The sequence below is a fragment of the Marmota marmota genome, unplaced genomic scaffold, assembly GCF_001458135.2.
Source record: "Marmota marmota marmota unplaced genomic scaffold, marMar, whole genome shotgun sequence".
NCBI classification, from domain to species: Eukaryota; Metazoa; Chordata; class Mammalia; order Rodentia; family Sciuridae; genus Marmota; species Marmota marmota.
Genome location: NW_026000196.1, coordinates 3,918,016 through 3,931,379, shown reverse-complemented (window position 1 = coordinate 3,931,379; position 13,364 = coordinate 3,918,016). Strand labels below are relative to the sequence as shown.

The 13,364-nt window shown below is 39.0% G+C and overlaps 1 protein-coding gene across 1 annotated transcript in view; it reads left to right on the top strand.

The window, feature by feature from the left end:
- Positions 1-1,053: 1,053 nt before the first annotated feature.
- Positions 1,054-13,364, top strand: part of Znf592 (zinc finger protein 592) — a 38,657-nt gene continuing 26,346 nt past the window's right edge. The window contains exon 1 of the mRNA XM_015493019.2: positions 1,054-1,265. The gene's annotated coding sequence lies outside the window, so the exon portion shown is untranslated. The remainder of the gene's footprint in view (positions 1,266-13,364) is intronic.

The window sequence follows — 13,364 nt, the reverse complement described above, 5'->3', positions numbered from 1 at the left end:
TTAATATTTATTATTCAGTTTTTGGTGGACACATCATCTTTGTTTGTACGTGGTGCTGAGGATCGAACCCGGGCCGCACGCATGCCAGGCGAGCGCGCTACCGCTTTAGCCACATCCCCAGCCCTTAAATCTGAATCTTGATAGATCGTTGGCAACCATTAGTAGTTTCCAAAATTCACAAGGTGATTCTCAATTTGGTCACAATTAAAAACTACCTACTTCAGAAAAATGGTTTCTGCCATTCCCCATTTTATTTATTTTTTTTTGGTAATGGGGATTGAACCCAAGGGTGCTTAACCACTGAGCTACATCCCCAGCCATTTTTATTTTTTATTTTGAGACAGGGTCTTAATAAGTTGCTTAGAGCTTAAGTTGCTGAGGCTGGCCTCAAACTTGTGATTCTCCTGCTTTAGTCTCCTGAGTTGCTGGGATTATATTATTATGCACCATGGTGCCCTGCAGCTTTTCCATTTCTTTTCTTATTCTCATCTGCTCAGTGCTTACCCCCTTTGCCTCTCCCCCACCTTATTTGATTTTCTCAGCTTACCTGCCACCTGTCCCTGTCCCCTGACTCTGTTTCCTCAGCTTTATCAGGCATCCTGAGCACTGGCGGAGAAGCTGTGTAGAGGGGTAAACTGGTTTCACTTGCCTTGCCTCTCTGTCCTCTGTGCATGCTTCCAATCAGTGAGCTACCAGGGCACACTGACGACATGTAAAGGAAAGCCTGCTGGCTACTGGGGTTGGTGGCAGAGTACTTCACAAACACATGCATTTGCTGTGTGAAAGGCAGTATGGTAAGAGCTTTACAAATATTAACTTACTGAATCTCTTTAATAGCCCCATTTTATATATGGGGAAGCTGACATGCAGGTGCAGCATCTTGCCCAATATTAAATGGCTAGTAAGCGGTTGAGCTGGGATTTGAATCTAGTGGAGTCTGCTCTGAATTTCTGCATGATGATAGCGGGAGGGGAGCAGATCTGGGGCTGGGAAGAGTTTATTTTTTGACTGCCTTTGGGGCCTGCTTTTAATTTGTTTGGAGATTTTTCTCAGAGTCTTCCCTGGAATGATTATTATTAGTTTTTAAACTCTCTTTCCTAACTTTAACATTTACCTTCAAACTCATTTAAAAAACATTTTGTTTTTCTTCTTTCCGTAGGTGGTGTTTGGACACTAGACCATGTGCCTAGGTAGTTTTTCCTTTCTCCGCAGCTCTACTCCCCCAGCAACGCTCACCACACCCTTGTTTTGAGAACCTCACTAAGGTATGATGTCTAGGCTGACCTGAGCTGGCCTTGAAGAGCTGAGTTTTGGACACAAGAGAGCTTTTCTGTTCCTTGGGTTTTGTTTTGTTTTGGTGTTAAAATACAACAAAATTTGTCATTTTAAAGTATACAGTTCAGTGGCATTAAGTATATTCACATTTGTGCAACCATTACCATCATCCATCTCCATCCCATATTGAAACTCAGTATACATCAAACAACTCTACCCTACACCCCTGGCAACCACCATTCTATTCTGTTAGTTTACCTACTCTAGGGATGTCATATAAGTGGAATCATTCAGTATTTGCTTATTATATCACTTAGCATAATGTCTGCAAGGTTCACCCATGTTGTAATATGTGTCAACTTCCTTCCTTTTTTTAAAAAAGTGGTGCTGGTGATTGAATCCAGGGCCTCACTCATGCTAGGCAAGTGCTCTACCACTGAACCTTACCCTCAACCTGCTTCCTCTTAAAAGCTAAATAATATTTATGCTTATTCCACATTTTGTTTATCCATTGATATCATCCATTGATGGATATGTGGGTTGCTTCTACCTTTTGTGAATAAAGCTTCTATGAACATGGGTGTTCAGATATTTTGAGACCTTACTTTGAATTCTTTTGAGTATACACCTAGGAACAGATTTGCTGAATCATGTGTTATTCCATGTTTAATTTTTCTTTTTTTTTTTTCAGTACTGGGCATTGAACCCAGGGGTGCTCTACCACTGAACTACATTCCCAGCCCCTTTTTATTTTTTATTTTGAGACAGGTCTTGCTAAATCACTGAAACTGACCTGCCTCAGTCTCTTGACATGCTGAGATTATAGGTGTGTACCACCATGCACAGCTTTGTGTTTAATTTTTTGAGGAACTGCCATACCATTTTCCATAGTGGCTATACCATTTTTTAAAAATATTTGTTAGTTGTCAATGGATCTTTATTTTATTTATATGTGGTGCTGCAAATGGAACCCAATACCTCACACATGCTAGGCAAGTGCTCTACCACTGAGCCACAACTCCAGCCCCATGGCTATACCATTTTATATTCCCAAGAAAACAGTGCACAAGGGTTCCAGTTTCTCACATTCTCATCAACAGTTTACTATTTTCTGGTGATTTTTTTTTTTTTAAATAGCCATCCTAAAAAAAAAAAAAAAAAAAAAATAGCCATCCTGATGGGCGTAAATATCCTTGGTGGTTATCTAGTTGGACCCATGGAGTCCACCCAATAGGCTGGTTCCCTGTTGTCCTAGAATGTATAAAGTAGAAAAAATAATTTGACAGAGACTTCCATGTATTCCTCACCCTAATTCAACAGTTAACAATTTATGACCAATCTTGTTTGATTTATGTTCCCTCCCTGTTTTCTTCTTGCCCTGTGTTATTTTGAGGCAAATCCCAGACACCATATCATTGTATCTGTAAGCATTTCACTATGTATCTTAAAAGGGGCTTTGTTTTGTTTTGTTGAGATGTGGTCTCCAGGTTGGCCTAGAATGCCTGTTTCAGTCTCCTGACTAGTTAGAACTATAGTCACATACCATTGTACCTGGTTAGGATAAGGGCTCCTACTAATAAATTTTTTTCTGATGATAGAAAGGCATATAGAGTTGTACCTTTGAGAAGATTATTCCCTATCATTCTCTTGAATCAACAGGGACATATGCAGAGGGCACACATGAACACATGTGAACATTAGATCTATTGCCATGCTGGGTTGTTCAGGGAAAGGCTGCCATGGCTGGGGCCCTGATTTCCTGCAGAAAACTGACTGCCCTTAGATTGAAACAGTCTTTTTGGAGAGGCCACCCAGGTCTCTGTGAAGAGAAGAGGGAGGAAGAAGGGAATGAGGAAGAGAGTGAGAATGGGAGTAAGTCAGTAATACACCATGGAGAAAGGAATAGGGGGAGAAAGGATGAGAAAGAGAAGAGTACAGATGGTTCCCAGATTTCTAGTTTGACTTTACAATGGTGTGAAAGTGCTGTGCATATATGCACACTTCAGTTTTGAAATTTTGTTTGTGTCTCTGGCTGTTGATATGTGATTTGTTGCTGGGCAGTTCCCAGTCACAATTCGTAGTCAGCTATGAGATCATGAGAATGAACCACTGATATTCTTCAGTGTATTGTGTTGTTAGACTATGAGGTTTGATGTCTTAGTTTGTTTTCTGCTCATATAACAAAATACCACAGACTGGGTAATTTATAGACAATAGAAATTTATTTAGCTTATGGTTCTAGAGGCTGGGAAGTCCCAGGATCAAAGGGCTACATTTGGTGAAGGCCTTCTTGCTGTGTCATAACACTGATAAAAGGGTTAGTGCGCATATGTGTGAGATACAGAATCTGGCCGAATTCATTCTTTTTATCAGGGAACTCACTCCTGCCATCATGAATCCATTCCTGAGGGTGAAACCCTCATGATCTAATGAACTCTCAGAAGCCCCACCCCTTAATGCCATTACAATGTGATTTCTTTTCTTTTTGTCTTTTTCTTTCTTTCTTTCTTTCTTTCTTTCTTTCTTTCTTTCTTTCTTTCTTTCTTTCTTTCTTGTGGGGAGGCAATACTAGTGATCAAACCCAGGGGCACTTAACCACTGAGCCACATCCTCAGCACTTTTTTATTTATTTTGAGTTAGGGCCTCGATAAGTCGCTGAGGCTGGATTTGAACTCACAGTCCTCTTGCCTTAGCCTCCTGAGCTCCTGGAGGCATGTGCCATCATGCGCAGCCTAAGTGCATTTTGACTTACAATATTTTCAATTTACAATGGGTTTCTAGGGGTATAACCCCATCGTAAGCTGAGGAATATATTCATATATGAGAGGAGAGAAAGAGAGGAGAAGAAGAAGAAGAAGAAGAAAGGGAATGAGAAAGCAGAAGACCTGGGAGAGAATTTCTCCATTAGCCCCTTGCTTCACCAGCTCCTAACTCATGTAGAAATCTAAAGTAACCTGAGATACCTGAAGACTAATGGCATGCTCCCTTTTTGCCCTACAATCTTTTCACTTTTCGAATCTTTGGGACTGTCATTTCCTTGTGGTAGATGAGACTAGTGGTGGCTCAGAGTCTGGCAGAATGTCCATTTTATCTTCTCAGGAATTGAGGTCTGATTTCCAGCAGGTCTGAGGCTGTTAGGCTTTTTGGTTAAATCTGGGAGTCCTTACTCCCAAGAGATGATGCCCACAGGATGGCATGTGAGCAAGAAGAATCCTGTACCTCTTTCAAGACTCTGGGTCCTGTTCTCACAAATTGGAGTGCCCAAAATAATGATTAATCAGTTTTAAAGTAAGGAAAGGTGAAAGGAGTGAAGATTATAAAGTACCCATATTTATCTAAATTCTCAGGTCTGTAAACTTTGCTGCCTATACCTAGTTTCTACTTCTCTGTTAACCTTGTAGTTGGGTATAATCCCAACCCCCTCTAGTTCTCTTTTTTTCTTCTAATATAACAGCTTTATTGAGATATAATTCACATATCACACAATTTCCCCACTTTTTAGTCTGTTCACAGAATTGTATCCCCATGTCTTAAGATTCAAGACTCTGCCTTCTTCTTCCCTATGGTTCTTAGAGCTAGCTTTCCCACTCCACTGGTGTCACACTCATCAACACAGATCTCCTTATTGTGGGGGCCTTGGCCAGGAGGCATTTTCCACTGATAAAATATTTAAATCTAGCCAGGTACAATGGTGCCAGCCTGTAATGCCAGCAGTTTAGGAGGCTGAGGCAGGAGGATTGCAAGTTCAAAGCCAGCCTCAGCAACTTAGCAAGGCTCTAAGCAACTTAGCAAGAACCTGTCTCAAAATAAAAAATAAAAAATGGCTGTGATGCGTCTCAGTGGTTAAGAGCCCCTGGGTTCACTCCCTAGTACCCACTCCAAAAAAAAAAAAAAAAAAAAATCTAATAAGCCCCTGAAGGGGCCCAGGGTACATAGAAAGGGCTACTTTTGTGTAGGTCCCTTCTCACTGGTGAGGTCCCATCAAGGTCTCAGTATTTATAAAAAATTTTAAAGGGCTGGGGGTGTAGCTCAGTGGAAAAGCATATGTTTAGCATGTGTGAAGCCCTGGGGTTAATCTCCAGTATATATGCTTGAGTGCGCATTTGCGCGAGTGCATGCACACGCAAGTTTTAAAAGCTAAACACAGTATGTTGCATATTTACCAACCGTTTAACCTGCTTGGGAATCTGTGGGTGTCCTTGAACAATCTTAGCTCTCAATAGATGAACCTGTCAAATTCTAATGGTGGATATCTTCTAGTAAACAGAATGAAACTTATAAACAGACAGTAAAGCAATGAACAATAATGTATGTCCAGTGGTGATTCATGCCAGGAAGAGAAACAAAGCATAGTAAAGAGCTAGAGATTGAGGGTGGGGATTGGTATCTCATGTAGGCTGGTCATGGAAAGTGCCTGATAAAGTGACATAGGATTAAAGACCTTAAGGACCTGAGGGAGTGAGCCACAGAGATCTGAGGCAAGAACCTTTCAAGCAAAGGAAATAGTGAATTCATTGGTCCTGAGGCAGGATGTGGCCAACATACTTGAGAAATGGTGAGGAGTCTTTGTGTGCTGGGAAACACTGGATATGAGGGAGGCATTTGGGAGACGGGCAGAAAAAAAAAGGCTTTTACTTGGGGGAAATGTGACAGCTTTGGAGGATTTTAAGGCACGGTTGTCCATGATTTGATATAGGTGTATTTTTTTGTTTTTGTTTTGCAGTGATGGGATTGCATTCAGGGCCTCATGCATGCCAGGCAAATGCTCTACCATGAGCCACACACCCAGCTCCCTGACTTAGATTTTCAAAGCAACATTTTGGCTGCTTCAGAATGACTGATTGAGGCAAGGGCAGAAGCAAGGTTACCAGTTAGCAGGCATTGGTGGGAATCCAGAAGAGATGATGATGGTGGGAGATGGTGAAAAGTGGTTAGATTCGGGTATATTTTGAAAGTAGAGTTGACAGATTTACTTGCGGATTAGATGAAGGGTTTGAAGGAAAGAAAGGTTTTGGCCTAAGGAAACAGAAGGATGGCAGATTAGTGTTTGGAGCCTTGGTAGGGCTGGGCTCTCAGGTATTCTTTAGTCAGGTGAAACAGCTTGGGCTCACACACAGAGGCAGGAGAAAGCGAGAGGCCCCAGTATGATTAGGATAAGAGGTACCCTGGGAAATGGCTGGAGTTGGGTGGAGACCAGATCAGAATGGAGCTCCCTGTGAGACTGAGCAGTTGACCTCTATCTTGATGATGGGGATTTTGAGCAGGGACATTTTTAATCCAATGTGTGTTTCACAGCAACCATTCTGGCAGAGTACATTGGAGGAATTAAACTGGAGCGGGGAGAAGACAACTGAAAAATGTTGTTTTGCCTGGGCCCATTGGGACAGCTATTTCCTGTACACTGCTGGGAATATTTTGGGCCATTTTTTGCTAATGGTTTTGAGCACCAGGTGTCTCATGAAATGAAACACTGGACACTGACTGACTAGGAACATCTGTGACTTGGGGCCACCTGACCTGTGAGCAGGCCTGGCTGTACTTGGGGTGGGGGAACTGTGATGTGTACATGGTGGACTTCTGCTTTTCCACATTAGGAGTTAGTATATGTGTGGATCCATTAGCACTAGGTTAATTTGCTCAGCTGTTGCGGCTTAACCGGTTCAAGAACTCAGAGGTCCTTAAAGATAGTTTAATTTTACATATTAATTCAAGACTTTCCCAAGGTCTCCATGTAGTCAATTAGTGACAGCAGAGGGAAGAGATTTGGTTCCTGTGGTTCACAATTCCTTATTATTTTGGCTTTGTCATTCCTGGTTGGGACTTCATTCTGAATCCAGGAACATGAGACTTTTTACGGTTTTATTTGATCTGGTCAAAGTTTCACTGAGCTCCCTTCATCACCACCTGTGGAAGCAATGCCTCCCTCTGATCAGTGTTTCTGTCAGAGTCCAGGAGCAAGTTCCTTCAGGTCTTGGGAGCAGAGGCATTCTCTGGACCTTGTTTGCTCATTCTGTCTTTCCTCTTGTCCAGCCTTCGTTTCTGGTACAAAAGAAGTGCCTCTGCCTGGTACCCAACTCAACAATGCTTCCTTCTGGTCAGCTACTGCTAAGGAACAATTGCCCCTCCTTCTGCCCTTCCTGTCCTGTGTGTGCGCCTCCCCATCCTTCTATTTCTGTTCTTCCATCTCTTTTTCCCTCTCCCTCTGTCTCCCTACTTCCTTATTCGCTGCCCTGCAGGCCCCTAGACCCTCTTTGCATCCCATAACTTGAGTTATTTATTTATTTTTCCTCTGTTCTCTGGGATGCTCTTTTCTAGACAACTGAGGGCAACTTTCATTTACCCATTTAAAAATCCTTGACTCTTGGGGCTGGGGATGTGGCTCAAGCGGTAGCGCGCTCACCTGGCATGCCAGCGGCCCGGGTTCGATCCTCAGCACCACATACAAGCAAAGATGTTGTGTCCACCAAAAACTAAAAAATAAATATTAAAAATGTCTCCCTCTCTCACTCTTTCTTTAAAAAAAAAATCCTTGACTCTTATAATAATCGAGCACAGGTGATGTCAGTATGTAAGCTGTAGGTAATCATGTGGGGGAGCAGAATTAAGAGTTTACCCACAGGTTGAAAAACATCCACCTTCTTCTCGCCTCATCCAACAAACATGGCAACATGTTTAACACTCACACGAAACTTAGTTTTGTTGTCCCCCAGTTCATTGTTCCTAAAACCATGCTGCCTTTCACTTTCCTTTTTTTTTTTTTTTTCCTTTAGTACTACTGATTAAACCCAGAGCTTTGCATATGCTAGGCAGGTACTCTACCACTGAGCTACATTTCCAGACCTTTATATTTTTTATTTTGTGACAGGATCTCACAAAATTGCTGAGATTGATCTTAGACTTGCAGTCCTCTTGCCTCAGCCTCCCAAGTTGCTAGGATTACAGGTGTGCACCATTGCACCAGACTCTTCACTTTTCTTATGTAAATCTGCTTCATGTTGTTTCCCTTAATAAACCGAATGCACTGAATAGAGATCAGACTTTTCATAATGCTTTTGGAGTGCTTCTACCTCCTTGATGTTCTGTTACTTAACTTTTATTAATCTGCTGTTACTGAATTTAACATTGCTAAGAAAAATAGATGACCAAGTTTAATATTATTTGAAATTTGAAGGTTTTGTTGCTTAGGGGGAAAGAAAGCTCACAGGTTTAGTACCAAGTCTTTGTTCTTAGTTCTTTTTTTCTTTTTTTAAATATATTTTATTTTTATTTTATTTTTTTAGTTGCAGTTGGACACAATACTTTTATTTTATTTATTTTTTTTTATGTGATGTTGAGGATTGAACCCAGGGCCTCGCATGTGCTAGGTGAATGCTCTACCGCTGAGCCACAACCCCAGCCCCCGTTCTTAGTTCTTTAGAGCCTTTTTTCTCTTCTTTTTTTCTTCAATATTTAAATATGTATCTATTATTACATTTATATTTATATAAATAATAACATAATGTTTTATAACCACATATATATATTTTGCACTGCTGGGGATTGAATTTGAGCATGCTGTGTAAAAGCTTTACCACTGAACTACATCCCCAGCGTGCGCATGTATGTGTGTGTGTGTGTGTATGTGTATGTATATATAATTTTTTTTTGCCCTGTAACAACTTTAGTGTATTTTCTGACTAATGGATAAACTCACTTTTTATTTGTCTACATTTTTAATTTAAAATTTTAAAATATTGCTCTTCCCTCTCTGATATTTTCAGATTTGATGAATAAACCTATTCATCAAATAAACAGAATAAAAAAAACAGAATAAAAAGTTATGATTTCCCCTTTCCCCTAAATCCTCATGTCTTCAAAATGAAATAGTTATATTTTTTTATATTTATTTTTTTAGTTGTAGTTGGACAGGTACACTTATTTTATTTATTTATTTTTTTGTGGTGCTAAAGATTAAACCCAGGGCCTCACTAGGTGAGCACTCTACCACTGAGCCACACCCCCAGCCCCTAGTTATAATATTTTTAAAAAACTTTTTAAGTTTTTTTTCTTTTTAAGTTTTTTATTAGGGCAGTTCATTTTTTTAAAATTAAAACATATTGTTACACTTTATTTATTTTTTTAAACATTTACTTTTTAGGTGTAGATGGACACAACACAATCCCTTTATTTTTATGTGGTGCTGAGGATCGAACTCGGGTCCCGCCCATGCTAGGTGAGTGTTCTACCGCTGAGCCACAATCCCAGCCCCTAATGCAGATCATTTTAACATGTTCATGAATGTATAAAACATAATTTGCTCTATTTGAAATAGTTGTAATCTTTAGGCTCTTGTTAGAAAGCTCTTCCATCTGCATGTATGTATGACTTCAAGAACCTCTTCCAACTCTGATGTCTTTATTTTATTTTTAAAACTTTTTTTCAAGTTGTAGATGGACATGATACTTTTATTTTATTTATTTATTTTTCTGTGGTGCTGAGGATAAAACCCAGTGCCTCATATGTGCTAGGCAAGTGCTTTACCACTGAGCTACACCACAGCCTCTGATGTGTCTTTCTTAAGGTGTGGGGAACCAAAACTGCCCAGTACGGGTAGCTGTGGACAGGGAGGTTTTGAATAAGGGCAGAATCACAAGTTTTAATTTTTTTCCAGTGTCCTTTCTGTGCCTTTTGTGATGAAACAAGCAATGTGGTATCATAGGGAGAACATTCCCTATAAAACACAATCACATAGTCACAAACTGATGCTCTGGCCTCTTTATTGAACAGTTTAGATTAGAGCCCATAATTCTAGAAGTATAATTGGAATTGCTTTCCCCTAAGTGTTCTTTCACATTTGCTTTCATTGATGGATCATTTGCCATAATTTCTTCTATTTATTCTACCTCTTAAGAACTTGTCTTTTAATTTTGCATTTTTGCTTTGGAACAACTTTAAGGCAGTGTGCAAACTTGAAAGTTTTACTTCACTGCTTTGACAAATATTTATTGAATACCTAAAGAGAAATTTAGTGATGAATGAGACAGATAAGCCTCTTCCTTCATAAAGCTTACAGCCTAACTTTTGTTTCCCAAAGTGTTTTGAGTGTGATACTTCCTTTGTAAAATAAGTTATTCCTGACTTCACATGTGGTAGTGGTGTTTCTAGTGGCTAATCATTGAGAACTCATGTGTGTTAAAGTTGGGTCCTGTGTTAATCAACTTTTTTGTAACAAAATACTTGAGAGAATCAGTTTAAAAAAAGGAAAGGTTTATTTTGGCTCATGATTTCAGAGGGTCCAGTTCATAATCAGGGCCCTATTTCTGTTTGGGGCCTGTGGCATGACAACATATGGTGGGGAACACATGGTGGAGAAACCTGCCTGCTTCATGACAACTGGGAATTAAAAAGAGAGAGAGAAGAGGGACTGGGATCCAAACATTCCCTTCAAGTTCACACCTCTGTGACCTAATTTTCTTCTAAGTCCTACCTCCTAAAAGTTTTACTACCTCTTAATAGAACTATGAAATGACAACTAAATCTTCAATATGAGGCTTTGGGGAACATTCAAGACCCAAACTGTAGTTGATCACATTATGGGTTGATATCTATCATTCTAGGTAAGCTCTAGTCGAGAACTGGTCAATGGGTTGAAAATGCCCCTGTTCATAATTCCCTATAAAACACAATCACATAGTCACACACAAACAACATACATTCACTCAAATTCTATGGAATTCAATTTTTTTAAATAGTTTTTGTTTTTGGTACCAGGGATTGAATCAAAGGGCACTTAACCACTGAGTAACACATCCTTACCACTTATTTATTAATTTTAAAGAAAATTTTGAGATAGGGCCTCAATAGGTTGCTTATAGTCTTGCTAATTGCTGAGGCTGGCTTTGAACCGTGATCTTCCTACCTCAGCCTCCCAAGCAGCTGGGATTACAGGCGTGCACTACCATGACCAGCTGGTTTTGGTAGAATTTTGACAAGTAAAATCTACAGAAATTCTCACTACTAGTTCTGCCAGAATCATATAAAATCATACTGTTTTTATCTCCTTGAAGAATTCTAATAGGCTGATTAGACCTGACAAGGCCCTTCCAGAGTTAAGATGCTCCTTCCTCCCACCCAGTTGATATGTTTACTTAAGTATTGTGTCAAATTTCTTGGATAAGTTAGTAGACCCTATAACAAACAATGGAAATTTGTTATTCACTATTAAAAAATTTATAGATCTTCCCTGGATTGGAAACTTATCCTAAGAAGAGGGTGTAGTGTTAGTCTGTCAGTCTTGGAGTTGTTCTCTATCTCCCAGGGGGTTGTACATATTGTTGGATAGTTCCACTATCAAGGGAGCTTGGGTGAAATTTGCTCTCATCCTAGGCCAAAGAGAACCAGTGATCTTGCCTTGCCTGTTGACCAGGCCACTCCAAATCAGTGAGCTCACTAGGCCTGGATCTAGTTTGTTCAGATGCTTCAGGGTGAACCTCTGCCAAATGCTCTGCATGGTGGACCATGGTTCCTAGGCTGTTATTTGCACACATGACTTTGGGCCCTGGGTGACTGTCCCCAAGCAAGGTAGGTAGATGCTTGCTCTTCCCAATTTTGCTTGTTGCTTTCAACAGTTTGCAGACACTGGTGTATGCTGAAGCTTTTTATTTTGACATGTCTTTTATTTTAAATTACTCCATTGATTTTCTAGCTAGCATTTCCCTACCAAGTCATGCCTAATATATATATTTTTAAACTTTCTTTTTCGTGGTTGTGAATGGACAGAATGCCTTTATTTTATTTGTTTATTTTTATGTGGTGCTAAGGATTAAACCCAGTGCCTCACACATGATAGGCAAGCACTCTGACACTGAGCTACAGCCCCAGCCCCACAAATGTGTTTTAAGAATTTTTTATTAAAAAAAAATATAGTAAAGTATAAAATTAAGAAAAAGAATTTTTAAAAAATATAGTTTAGAGTCTTGTACAGGACCTTTTCAAATGTTTTGGCCTGCCTATTTTCCTCTTCTTTTTGTATATTAAAAAATAAACTAATAAAATTTTATAAGTAATAGAATCTGAAATAAATTTGAATAAGTTGAAAATGATGATAAATGAAAGAAAATAGTTTCATCATCTGGAGATACCTTTGGGAGTATTATTGCCTTTTTTACAAAAATGTATACTTTAAAAATTTTTGTTTTAAGTAAATGTTATATGCTGCAGTATCGTTTTTCTCATTTTATATCAGGAGCATTGTTGTTGTTATTATTATTATTATTATTATTATTATTTGTACTGGGTATTGAACTCAGGGTGCTTAACCACTGAGCCACAACCTCAGCCCTTTTTTATTTTTTATTTTTGGGACAGGGTCTTGCTAAACTGCTTAGGGCCTTGCTAAATTGTTGGGGCTGGCTTTGAACTTGTGATCCTCCTGCTTCAGCCTCCTAGATTGCTGGGATTTAGGGTGTATGTCTCTGTGTCTGGCCCAAGAGCAGTCCATAGCCTTAAATATTTATCTGTAATGTTATCAATACTGATGCCTAGTATTTAATTGTATTGATGTTAATATATTTACATATAATTATAAATAGTACTGTAATTTCTTGAATGTATTCTTATATTCTTATTATTGGATTTTTAGGCTGTGTGTCATTTTTTGTTATAAATTCTGTAATTGTCTTTTTCATAAGCATCTGTATTTCCTTAGGATATATTTCTGGAAGTAGAATTATTGGACTTTCTGTGTCCACTATTAAATTGTCCTTTAGACAAGTTATATTAATTTATACTACTTACAAATTTTATACTTCTTATTTTTTAAAAATATTTTTTTAGTTGTAGTTGGACACAATACCTTTATTTTATTTATTTTTATGTGGTGCTGAGGATAGAACCCAGCATCTCGCACGTGCTCTCCTGCCGAGCCACAGTCCTAGCCCCTATACTTCTTATTTTGCCAAATCTCTGCCAACTTTTTAAAATACTGTTCAATTAAAGAAAAATTGGTCAATTTTATAAGCCAAAAGTAGTTTCTTATTACTTTAGTTTGTGTTTCTCCAATTTATTATGAGGTTGTAACTTTTATAAAAAATATATATATTATTTGTCCA